This window comes from Panthera leo, chromosome B4 (genome assembly GCF_018350215.1).
Source record: "Panthera leo isolate Ple1 chromosome B4, P.leo_Ple1_pat1.1, whole genome shotgun sequence".
NCBI classification, from domain to species: Eukaryota; Metazoa; Chordata; class Mammalia; order Carnivora; family Felidae; genus Panthera; species Panthera leo.
Genome location: NC_056685.1, coordinates 11,201,965 through 11,215,398, shown reverse-complemented (window position 1 = coordinate 11,215,398; position 13,434 = coordinate 11,201,965). Strand labels below are relative to the sequence as shown.

The following is a 13,434-nucleotide window of genomic DNA, read 5'->3' as shown; positions in this document are numbered from 1 at the left end:
TTTCTTAGCACTGAGTTTGGAATCATGAAGCAAAACGTGGCAAAGTCAACCAGACCTTGATGAACAGTCATGGACATATAACGCTTAGGAGAAATAGTTTTTAGAAAATATAAATAGTTACAGGATAAATGTGTTTCACCAACATACACTCCAGATACCAAAATAAATGGTTAGCTGACTTACTAAGTAACTTTATTTTTGAAAGGAAAAATCACACATATGTCAAATTATATGAACAGACTAGAAAAGCCTGGGAAGCATGCAGCACCATTCTTTAAGAAAGGGGAAGGTTGGGGCACCTGGGTGGCTCAGTCAGTTAGGTGTTCAACTTCGGCTCAGGTCCTGATCTCGCGGTTCGTGGGTTCGAGCCCCGCATCAGGCTCTGTGCTGACAGCTCAGAGCCTGGAGCCTGCTTCGGATTCTGTGTCTCCCTCTCTCTCTGCCCTTCCCCTGCTCATGCTCTATCCCTCAAGAATAAATAAACATTAAAAAAAATGTTTTAAAAAACAAAGGGGAAGGTAATAAGCTAAGGGTGGTGGTCTTCAGGTTATAATGAGACAGATGAGGATGGCAGGGGAAAATCCAAAAATCAGGGAGGTAATGGGGGCGGCCTGGGTGGCTCAGTCGGTTAAGCATACGACTCTTGATTCCGGCTCAGGTCATGATCTCACGGTCATGAGATTGAGCCCCGAGTTGGGGCTCTGCACTGAGCTTGAAGCCTGCTTGGGATTCTCTCTCCCCCTCTCCTTCTGCTCCTCCCCCACTCATGCCCATGCACAGTGCTCTCTCTCTCAAAACAAACACTTTTTTAAAAATTGGGGCGACAACGTGATCAGAGAAATAAGACATTCATAAGAGAAAATCAAAGAGGGTCAACTAGATTTCTTTTTCCAGTAGAAATTAAAAATTAACATTAAAGGGAATCTTCTGAGCACAAAAAAAAAAAAAAGAGGGAGAAACTGATTCTCCCTAATTTCCTTCCTGAATGTGAACTGAATTTGGCCATCAAGCAAGATCTGAAAAGCATCAACTAAGAGCACATCTACACAGGCAAAGCCAAGTACAGAATTAAGGTAATCAAGCATCCAAAGAATTGACACAAAACACTGGGAAACTGTGACCAAGAAAGAGGATTTTTTTCAAGGAAATTATCCAAATTCAAGTTAATGGGGAAAAGTTGCTAAATTGTCTTCAACACTTTGCCTAAAATACTCCAAAATAATGGTGAGAGCTTATCAGAACATGTCCGGAAAGAAGCCTACAAGTGGGCCTCTGTGTTAGATTTTTTTTCCAATAGTGAGGCTTGAAAAAGCTAGAAAACGTTAAAAAAACGCAAGCTGCTTGTACAAAATTTAACCTCTCCCACCAACTACGAGACGTTGAGGCACAATAGATAAAAAATGCCGGATAAAAAAACTCTAGCCAGGGTCCTTGTGGCTGGTCACTCTCCCCAGCTATTTCTGAAATCACAGAGGGAAAAAGAGGGTTTCAGATAAAACACGTCACGACTAATATAGATCACTGTGCACAGGCTGCTGTCTTCTTTGCACAGTGCGTTTGCTTCTAGGCACAGGGTTCTTGCAAAACAGACAAAGTTTATCACAATCATTATCATCAGACAATAAAATAGCTTAAGACTTAGCTGAACTGAAAAACAGTGTCTCTTACTCCATTCCCCCCACCTCCTGTTTAAAAGCAATTTTTCAATTAAGGAACTAAACTACACATTTATTAGAGGATGATCCTCAGACTTTCGGCTTTCAGAGAGCTGTAGGATTTTCCCAAAACTCAAGGAACGGGAGTTAGAGTCACCAACTGTGACCTTTTCCATTAAGGTCAATACATCCAAACAGTACCCATTGTTTCATGAAAGGGAGGATAGGGAACATCAGAAAATAGGAAAGACAAGATTTCAAAGAAAAAGAGGGTTATCTTTTCCACGTGATACCTATGGATTTCTAAAAACCTAAAATATCTAAAAACCCCATATCTTTTTTCCCTCCTGATCCTGCACACCAGGGAAAACTCTGTCATGAACCAGCATCAAGACTAAGTGGTCCACGCAGTACAGAGCAGTGGTTCTCAAAGCGTGGGGCCTCAGACCAGCAGCACTGGCATCATTTGCGAACTTGTCAGAAATGCAAACTCTCTAGCCCCAAGCAACTCTGGGGCTAATGCCTAGAATTTAGCAAGCCCTCCATGGGATGCTGGTATCAGCTAAAGTTTAAAGACCAGAGTATAACCCAAATCATATGCATCTCAGGACTGGGAAGGAAGACCAAGAAGCCTGATTCAAAGCTGGTGGAACCAGGTTTCTCATCTCCAAACTCTGTGAAAACAGTATATTTTTCCCAAACAATGGCACAATTTTGATCTGAAATGCGTGGTATGACAATGGAACAGAACATTCGAAATCAGAACTACCCACATGCAGGGATTCAAGATCCGTAAACACCAGCAAATGACCAGCAACTTCCTCAAACACACAGTGCCAGGACCTTCTGGACGGACTCATCACCATCACCATCATCATACAACACTTACACCACATAACATGTCGATAAAGTAACATTCAAATTTGGTTTCATTTTTATTTTGATCAAACCCAGCAACCCTGTGAAGCTGGCACAGGGACAGATACTATCATCCCATTTGGCAGATGTGGATCCCGAGGCTTTGCAAGGTAAGTTAGCCACCTTGAGCATTGACAGTTTTTTTGTTGTTTTTAAGGGAGGGAACCTCCATTCCTTCCCTTGGAATGCAGCCCAGGAAGACTGCTTACCAGGGTATAATCCCCCCAATTTGTTATTTCCCAAGTGGGCTGAGAGTGTGGTCATGACATGCTGCACACACGGAATGTTACAGAGGTTCTTGGTAATTCTCCAGAAGGTCTCCGGAGCAGGTCCTGGACACACCCCAGGGACCTGCCATCTGTCCCCTGTGAGCCTGCCCAGAGGAACCCCAGGGACCATCACGTGCTTCTTTCGATTTTTCTGGGTCACCCTCTGTATCTCAGCAAGGCCAGCCCTCACCTCTGCCAAAGCAGGCGGGCCATTTCTCCTCAGCACTTCAATAAACCTTTCACCTGCCAAGAGATGCAGGCATTACTCTGGACCATCAAGACCACAAGGCCCCTCAGAGAGGAGGAGGGGCCTGACCCCCATATAAACTGCTACATTCGGTGAAAAGGACTGCGCCCCACCTTGCTGCGGGCTGAACCCACCCCTGTGACACAATCCAGAGTGAGCAAGGACCCATCATGAGTCAAGTAGAAAAGAATGGTGAGAAGATGTTCAGCAACTCTTTCCAGGGACAGAAAGAACCCAGGAGGGCCAAACACAGATGAGCAAATGATTTATCTAAGGCAAAGACAAAAAAAAAAAAAAAAAAGAGGCTGGAAAATTCAGTGTTGAACACCCCCACTTTACCCTGGACCGTTTCTGTGACACTCAACCCAGGCATCTGCTACAACTTATAAGTGGTTTCATTCTTAATAGACACCAGTTTGACTTTTCTTTCTTTTGTGGCTGGGAAGAGGAACAGCGAACGCGTCAGAGCTGGCTGGGGGAAACAGCTTCTTGGTCCTCCCATCCAGAGCCATCCATGCCACAAATTCACCCCACAGGCAGAGCCCCGGGAAATACCAGGGGATGAGGATCATGATGCCAGAAATGCCCCTTTTGTTGTAAACAGGCGGGGAAGGAACATATCTGCATTATAAGCCCTGCGGACTCCAGTCTCGTACTTTGTTTCTCTCACCAAGCATCACTGCCTCCAGAGATACCAACCGCTCTGATGGACTCACACCTCAAACGAGACCGATCAAAAGACATCAACAGACATTCTAGCCTTTATTTTGGAGGCATGATTTTGGTTCCTGGCATTGTAGCTATCATCAACAGTAAGCCTAAGAAACCGGGTTGGATGATCCCTACAATTTAGGAAGCATTTACAATATTTTTCTACTCATGGACCCACAGTGTGCAAGTCAAGGCTTAGAGAGACCCACGGAATAAGAAAACAAGACACAGAGGGCTGGCCGAGGTCATCTTGTCCCAGAGGCGGTTACTCACACCCAGACTGGCCCAAATAAATACTCCATGAGTCAACATTCAATGAGATGGTGTCAGAGGAGCCCATGAGGGAGGCTCAAAGCTTAGTAATGAATGAACACACTGGATTTTTTAGCACATACCTCACAGACGAGGAAGGAACGAGCAAAGTTCACCACGAGCATTCTAGAAATGTCACACACACACTGGCCACTACAACAAATCATTATGATCTGCCACTTTTGGTCATGATCACAAAGCCAAGAAAAGCAAAGGCACTGAGAATATCTGCAAAGATGGGTTAAAAATAATCAATACAAAAGGGCAGAGGAAAGAATATCTTCCAAGGAGAAACTGAGACTCAGCAAAGGCCATTCCTAATCTGAAATTGCTTTCCCTCAGGCCACCTATTAAACATGTGTCACTCCAGCTGGAGAAAACTAATATCTGTCATCAAACACATTATATATTTGCCCCACTGCCTCATAGTACTCGATGTGTCCTCCTTTGATTTGTGAAACCAACAACAAAAAAGATTTATCAATTCATTTTCCCTGGGGAGCAGCCTGCCAGAGAAGTACATTTTTTTTCTATGTGTTTCTCCAGCCCCGCGAGACACATTTATTATAAGGAGACAGATATAAATCTGTTTTGAGCAGACTGAAAGAGTAAATTGGGATGATATTAAACTTCAGAGGAACTGGGTTTTCTTTTAAATACCTCTGGAGCACAGAGTAGGGGGACTTGCTCCAAGTTTTTGCAATTCTACCCTGACCCCACACGTTATCTTCTCCAGACATGTTTATTAACTGGATGACCTCCCTTATGAGAGACACAGAAATATACACACCCAAGGAAAGACACACAGTTACACGCATCCACACCAGGAAACGGCATTCCTGACTTGTTGCTACCATTACCTTGTTGGAAAATGTTAGTCAACGCAATCGAGAAATATTTACTAGCAATATGGTGAGCGAGTTAATCTGATGAGAATTATGGGGAAGCCCTAAGAAAATACAAAGCATGTGTCACAATTTCAAGTGACATGGATAGATGAAAGAAATGTGGTATATACTTACAACAGACTATTATGCAGCCATAGAAAGGGAAAGTTCTGACACCTGTTACTACACAGATGAAATGTGAAGACATTATGCTGAGTGAAATAAGTCAGTCACAGAAGGGCAAATACTGTATGATTCCACTAACACGCGGTACATAGAATAGGCAAATTCATAGAGGCATTAAGTAGATTAGAGGTTACCAAGAGCTGGGGGAGGGGGTTCTGGAGAATTATGGGTTAATGGTTAGTTACAGAGTTTCTGCTTGGGATGATGATGAAGTTTTGCAACTGGATGGTGACGATTGCATGACATTGTGAATGTAATTAATGCCACTGAATTGTACACTTAAAAATGGTTAAAATGGCCAACTGTGAGATCTGTATCTATATCCACATCCACATCCACAACATAAGGAGAATAATATACTAAAAACCACTGAATAGTAGACTTTAAATGGGTGAACTGTATGGCCTCTGAATTGTATTTGTACCTCAATAAGATTGTTTAAAAAAAAAAAAAAAGATCTCAAATGTCACAAGAAAGCTTCCTGAACATTCCCTCTTCTTTCCCTTTATTCTCTATCACAGCATCATCAGGAGCATAACTGTTTTATTTGAGTACACATTCCTAGTCTACAGCCCATTTTCCCTCTTGCCCGTGGGTGTAAAGACCAAATACAGAGACGCAGGGCCACGGGTGTCTGATTCATTTGACTACCCTGTGCCTGACCAGGAAAGGTGCTGCATACTCATGTATAAATGAGTAAACAAAGTAAACCAGGAGTGAAAACGGCAAGAAAGGGACAAAAATCATAAAAGAGGAAAACGGCCTCTATTACTTGAAAAGAATGAGCACAGAACACCAGTGGTAGAGTATATCATTGGAACATGTACAGTGTGTGACAGGTGAGTCAAGAAAGAGCCCTTCAGAAGACACGAATAGACACTTTTACAAAGAAGACGTACAGAGGGCTAACAGACACACGAAAAGATGCTCAACATCACTCATCATCGGGGAAATGCAAATCAAAAACACAATGAGATACCACCTCACACCTGTCAGAATGGCTAAAAAGAACAACTCAGGAAACAACAGATGTTAGCGAGGATGCGGAGAAAGAGGAACCCTTTTGCACTGTTGGTGGGAACACAGACTGGTGCAGCCGCTCTGGAAAAGTTTGGAGGTTCCTCAAAAAATTAAAAATAGAACTACCCTACAACGCAGCAATGGCACTACTAGGCATTTATCCATGGGATACGGGTGTGCTGTTTCAAAGGGGCACATGCACCCCCATGCTTATAGCAGCACTATCAACAATAGCCAAAGTATGGAAAGAGCCCAAATGGCCATTAACTGTACACACACACACACACACACACACACACACACACACAATGGAATACACCTTGGCAATGAGAAAGAATGAAATTGTGCCATTTGCAACAACGTGGATGGAAGTGGAGTGCATTATACTAAGTGAAATAAGTCAGAGGAAGACAAATATCATATGACTTCACTCACGTGTGGAATTTAAGAAACAAAACAGATGAACATAGGGGAAAGAAAGAAAAATAAGATAAAAACAGGAAGGCAAACCATAAGAGACTCTTAAATCCAGATAACAAACCGAGGGTTGCTGGAGGGGAGGTGGGTGGGGGATGGGCTAAATGGGTGACAGGCATTAAGGAGGCACTTGTTGGGATGAGCACTGGGTGCCAGATGTAAGAGATGAATCACTGGGTCCTACTCCGGAAACCAATACTACGCTGTATGTTAACAAACTTGAATTTAATAAATAAATGTGAAAAAAGTAAGAGAGCTCTTCACACATCTAAGCTCCTGAGTCACCCAAGTCTTCCCACGTCACCACATGCCACACCCACCTGACCCAGAGCCCCCAGTCTGCCCTGGATATGAACAATTCTCAGGAGAAGACCTGACAGGGCACCTGTCTTTGGTTCAAACGTGTTCACAAGTAAAGGAAGTCGACTATGCCACGTGCAAACCTGGAACAGTGGTGACGGGGTTTCAAACAGGGCATGAGAAAATTAGAGGGTCAGCAAACCATGTCCCTGGGAAAGAAGTCTGTTTTTATTTTCCCCAGAAGATTTGTTTGGGGAAAAGCACTTAGACCATGACTGCTGTAAAATGCTCAAGAAAACCACCTATTTGGACGATTTTGTCAACTTCTACAACAGCTAGAAGCAACGGGTCACATCTCTTCCCAGCCTGGACATTCATTCAACCAACGATTTCTTCACCAACCCCTTGTCACCTCCTGAGGCAGCCTTCTCCTTGCTCAGGAGGCCACGCACAGTCTAGTGGGAGGAGCCTGATTCCACCACCCCCCCCCCCGCCAGCCCACTGTGATACAATGTACAGGTGCAGTGATAAGGGGGGAGGGGTCTCCAGCAAACTTCCAGAAGAAGGGCTTACTACAAAATAATAAACGGGAGTCAACCGTGGGGGCAAGGGGAGGGCTGGAGGCAGACAGCCAGTCAGAAAAGACCCAGACAAGCACTAGCAAAGCACACAGGGCTGGGGGCTCTTCCCCCAGGGGTGCAGATGGTACCATCAACAATTCAGTGGGACTGAAATTGGAAGCTGGAGGGAAAGGATGCTGAGAAAAGAAAATGTGCAAAAAGCAGCAAGGCCTTGTAGGATTTGCTGAGATTCTCGCCCACTGGCAATGGCACGCTCCTGAAGGGTCCTAGGCTGGGGCACTGACCTGACCCTGAGTCCATTTTAGATCCAGCACTCAAGGTGACCTTTCCTTCCATGGTAGGCATTACTATCCCCATGGAACTCAGGCTCAGAGAAGCCAAACAGGCTGGCCCTCACCCTGGGCTGCCTCCCTGCAGCACCCATGCCTTTTCCACCACGCTAAGGAGAATTTATTGAGGGGTTTAGACATGAGCCTAAGGACCGAGATAGGCTAGTAGATGGAGGTGCAGGAATATGGATGTTAAAGACTTATTTTAGAACTTAGGGACATCTGAGAAGGTTGACAGGCAGCATGGAAAGAGTGGAGAAGACAAACAGAAAATGCTAGAGACGCGGGATGGCCAAAGGGCAGCAAGCCAGGGCAGCGAGGCCCCAGCAGATGGAGTCTTCCTAAGAAAGGAGGAGGGGTTATCAGGTTTGGAGACGTGAGGTCGCAACAAGTCACTCTGGGTGGCCTCGGTCCCCTGCAAAGAGGCAGGAAAACTTGAGAACAAGCAGTATGAAAAAGGACTGGAATAACTCATGAGCAAATCTAACAGATAATTAGAGGTAAAAACATGACACAGCAGGGGGAGGCCGAGGTTAGAATTAGAAAGCATGATTTTGCAGAGAACCCAACAGTTTAAATGTTTGAAATCTTTTTGTCAGGTATCAACACATTTTCTTCTACTTACATTATCATTTCTTTTTTTGCATTGAACTTTCGGATATCTGTAACATATTCTGATGTCTGGGGGGAGGCGGTGGTCCGTAACTAGGGATGGCACCTGCTCCCCCAGGAGGTATCTGGAAGCAAGTGGAGCTTGGCGGTCTCAGTGGGGTGGGCGCTACTGTCTTTGGTGGATGGATGTCAGGGATGCTCAATGTCCGGAGATGCACCAGGCTGTGCTCAGCAAGAAGAATCATCTCGGCCACGGTACCAACAGCGCACGCCCCACACTGAGAAACACAGCGTGTTACTTTTTCCCAGTTAGCCCACTATCCCAGGTCACTGTACTGAGTCACACATTCAGTGATACATTTGACAAGTAAGCACTGAGCAACCCTCTGTGCCACGTCCTCTTGGTGGCACTATGAAAGCAAGTCAGACACTACTGCTGATGGCCTGTCAGCACAGAGCCTACTTCCGATCCTCTGTCCCCCTCACTCTGCCCCTACCCCACCTACACTCTTCCCAGAATAAATAAACATTTTTTTAAAACATCCATGGGGCACCTGGGTGGCTCAGTCGGTTAAGTGTCCAACTTCCGCTCAGGTCATGATCTTGTAGTTCATGGGTTCGAGTCGCATCAGGCTCTGTGCTGACAGCTCAGAGCCTGGAGCCTGCTTCTGATTCTGTGTCTCCCTCTCTCCCTGCCCCTCCCCCTGATCGCATGCACACGCTCTCTCTCTCTCAAAAATAAATAAAGCTTAAAAAAATTTTTTTAATCTATAGAGAAATGCAATTTAATTAAGCTTTGCAATTCATCAACAACTTTTAAAAAGCAGCCAAGTATGGCTACGGCAGGAGTCTTGCTGGTCCTGATAAGAATTACTTATAATGAACACTTAACTACACATGCGAATATTAAAGCTAAGTGGTTAAACAACATGATCGCGTCTGTGTTGATACAATCCATTTGCTTAGCAAACTCCTTTTTCGTAGATACTGGCTTGAACAAACTCCTACCTACCACTGTGGGTTGTGACTTGGTACTCCAAATGGATGGAGGTGTCGATGAATGAGGTTTTACTGGGGGTTCTGACCTGCCAGGGGTCCTGGGGCAAGACAACTGCAGGTGCTCATTGTTCTGTTTCTGTCTGACAGACTGTGACTAATTTGTTTCAGATAGCTGCTCAGGACAGCCCACTTGAGAGTCGATACACAGACACTCTAAGCAAAGGGGAGCTGCTGCGCCCCCGTTCATTGCCGGCCTTCCTCCTGAACGTGAACATGGCGTGTCCTACAGCTCTCTGGCCGTGGTTTTTACAGAGACATTAGGGGTGGCCTCCACAGTTCCCTCCAGCTCTATCCGCACTGTATACAATGTATTACCTTACAAAGTCCCTGTGTTTCTAACCTGGGCAAGCGATTTAAACTTGAGGTCTACAAAACAAGCAGGCTTGACTGTGGGCAGCTGCGGATGTCCCCAAAGGGAATAATGGGAGCACCAGGGCTAACCTCAGTATTTGGAAAGGTCTGACAGAAAGCACACATGTACCCACGGTGTGATGGCACAGGCTAAAACGTGTTCACTTTGGACTAGAATTATGTCAACTCAGCAGGCGGTGGCCGTGGTGACAGCTCATGGAGGAGAGCTAGGCCTGTCCTTTACTAATAAAAATATAAAGGAAATGAATTAGCACTTCAAAAACACAGTTTCCTTGTTCCTTGTGATTAAAAGATGATCCTCAAGGTCCCGTGTGTTCTAAAGTTCTATGATTGTTTCACAGGAAGTTATTCATACCAAGAATAACCCATTCTTGGTATAACTTTAATACATAATTAACAGTAACAAATAGCTTTCTCTCTTGGCTTCCCTAGACTTATTTATAGCTTTTCAACTAATTAAAGGCATATTTATTTATAAGGGGTGCCATACTTCCAGAAAGAATTAGATGCCACTGTATATTCTCTAAAGGTAATAAGAAATGGTCTGGATTTGCTCAATTAGCAGCTTCTTCCTCAATTTCTACCTCTTCAAAAAGTGTAAGAACTAAATATTCACTTCTTTCCTTTGATCCTTTTCTTTCCAAAGCACAAGAAAGGTTTTTCAGGTGGCTCCAATGCCATCTCCTGAGTGATGCCCTTGGCCTTGGCATCATCACCAGTAACATCCAGCTCTACTGTGAGGCCTATGCCAGACGAGTAGTTGAGATGATGTATGGGCAACACTTCAAGGTTCAATGCATTACATAATATAGCTTATTCTCATTTCAATTATTCATTTATGAGTATTCATAAATTTGTTAATAAATTAGTAATTTGTTATTACTAACAACAGACTAAGACTTTAAAGTATACGGAGCTTTTTTGCAGGTCAAATTTGTTTTTAAGTTTATTTATTTTTGAGAGAGAGTACACGGGGGAGGGGCAGAGAGAGGGGGTAAAAGAGGATCTCAAGCGGGCTCTGTGCTGTCGCCACAGAGCCCGATGCGGGGCTCGAACTCGCGAACCGTAAGATCATGACCTGGGCTGAAATCAGATGCTCAACCAACTGAGCCACCCAAGTGCCCCACAGGTCAAATATTTTTAAATGCACTAATAGTAAGGTTTTCTATAGGAATTGTACAGTGAATCCTTTCGTAACTGAGAAATGAAATCTCTTAGAAAACCAAACCTGAATTCCAGTGTTATGGTTGGTTGTGAATTTAGAGTCATTATATAAGATCTGTTCGTGTAATTATTTTGAGATACAATCTTTTCAAGGGCTCACTATGCCAGGAACTGGGCTAAGAAAGAGCATCAATTATCTCATTTAATCCTCACAAATGAGGTGGGTTCTGTTATCACCGTGCAAGAAAGAGGTTTAGACACAGAGCAGGTACTTGCCCAAGGCCTAGACTCACCAGTAATGGGATAAATGAGGTCCACCTGCATCCGGAATTGGTGTGCTTAGCCGCTGTGCGATTCCACAGGGCAGGTGTGAACACAGGAGGGCAAGCAGACGACAGCCTGTCCCAAGTCACTTGAAAAACAGCCCACCGCCTGTCACTGTATCTGGTTTCGTGTGCCCACATTGATATGTGCGGACCATATCATCAGAGATTTTTTTCTTTCTGCCCAGGGTACATTGACACATTTTGTTCTACACTCTTTTTCCGCCAAAACGCAGATCAACATAAACTATTTAAGTAGATAATGCAGGCAAAAACAAGCAAATAAGACAAAAATAAAATAACATAAAACAAAAACCTGTTTCAAGGATATAACCCCGGAGCTGTATTTATGCCATGATGATGAATCCATTCACCCGTATACTGGCTATCTCCACTCTGAGGTCACAAGGCAATTCTGTGTGTTCAGAACTCCTTCCCTTTCTCCCACAGACCTGCTCCTGTTGGTTTTCCCAGTAGAGGGCACCATCTTTGACCCAGCTGTCCAAACATGAGCCCTCTTAGCCCTTCTTTCTTGGATGGTCCCAAATCTAGAATGACCCCAAAGAACCAGATCTGACCTACCTCAGCGCGCCTTCTGTCTGTCCCGTCTTCCCATACCCCTGCCAGTTCCCACACCCTCACCTCTCCCCCAGATCCCCTCCATGAATCCAAGAGCAATCTAGCTGGCCTCCTTGACAGCTGCCTTAAACTTCCCAACTACAGCACCAAGGTGGGCTTTCAAATGTACAAAAAGGCTCATCATGTTTCCTCTCCAATTCCCTCACCTTGAAGATAAATTCCAAGCTACGAAGTGTGGCATAAAAAGTCCTGGAAACCACAACTCCCTTTCCAGCATCTTCTCCCACCACTGCCCTATTCTTGCCTGAACCCCCAAACACCCTGTGCTCTTTAATCCTCTGGATAGTAGGACCAGAGTGGGGCCATCTGCTAGGAAGCCCTCCCACCCTTGCTTAGCTGGTAAACTCCTCACCATCCCTCAAGCCTCAGACCATGCACCGCCTCCTCCGTGAAGCCTTCCCTGACTCTCCCAGGAAAACTCAGAGACACCTCAACCATGCCCTTCTGAGGCTCATCTCAGGGACGTTCCCTGCCAGCCTTTCCACACTGCAACACGGATTCTTCTCACCAGCAGAAAGTGGGCTCCTTTTCCCTGGGCTGAGGACTGGCTGTCTTTATACCCCCAGGACCCAGCAGCACAGGCCCAGGCATAAAGTAAGGGCTCTGCATTATCTACTGATTAATTAAACATGAATAAAACAACCTATGCGGGAAGGAAAGAAAACCACTGGCTTCATAATTTCTTGAGGTGAGAACCAGTCTTGGAATCTGATTTGAGCTTATAAAACTTTCCCTTAAGGGGAGAGGTGAGGAGAGGAAAGGTATTCTTGGACCGGAGATCTGTCCCAGATGGAGCACAAGAGATTAAATAAGGAACACATACTTCCCGAATGCCTATGTCATACCCTGGGTGAAGGCTGTGAGTCCCTGTCCACTAAAACGCAAAGCCCTCAAGTGGGGATTCCGGAAAGATGAAGTCACATCTTAAAATACACTCTGTTCCTCAGAATATAAGTTTCTCAAAACCACAACAATTACATCTTATGTACTATTTAGTTGGGATTAGTGCTTGTGGGACAAGCGGCTATTAAAAAAGAAAATAGTGTAAGCTTATGTGAAATCAGTGAATAAATGATGGCTCTGAATATAAACTAGGAGGTCGGTGTGGCTTCCAAACTCCAGGCTTCTTCTCTGAGCTCTTTTATCTTCCAGTCACAGAAGCTTCAGTGGAATAATAAAAGAGTAACTCAGATGCTGTTCGCCTCACTTGGCCCTCCGTCTGACTCTCAGACTTCGAGTTCACTGTGCAAACAAGTTCACAGTCAAGTCTAAGTAGCAAAGGCACCTACCAGCATTGGAACATTACCCCTTTCAATGAACCCTAAAGACTCACGAATGAATGACATCCTGTTAGGGAAAGGCTTTAAAAGACT

General features: G+C 44.7%; 1 protein-coding gene across 2 annotated transcripts in view; it reads right to left on the bottom strand.

Moving 5' to 3' along the window:
- CAMK1D (calcium/calmodulin dependent protein kinase ID) overlaps nt 1-13,434 on the bottom strand; it is a 501,235-nt gene that overhangs the window by 377,049 nt on the left and 110,752 nt on the right. The gene's annotated exons all lie outside the window — the stretch shown is intronic.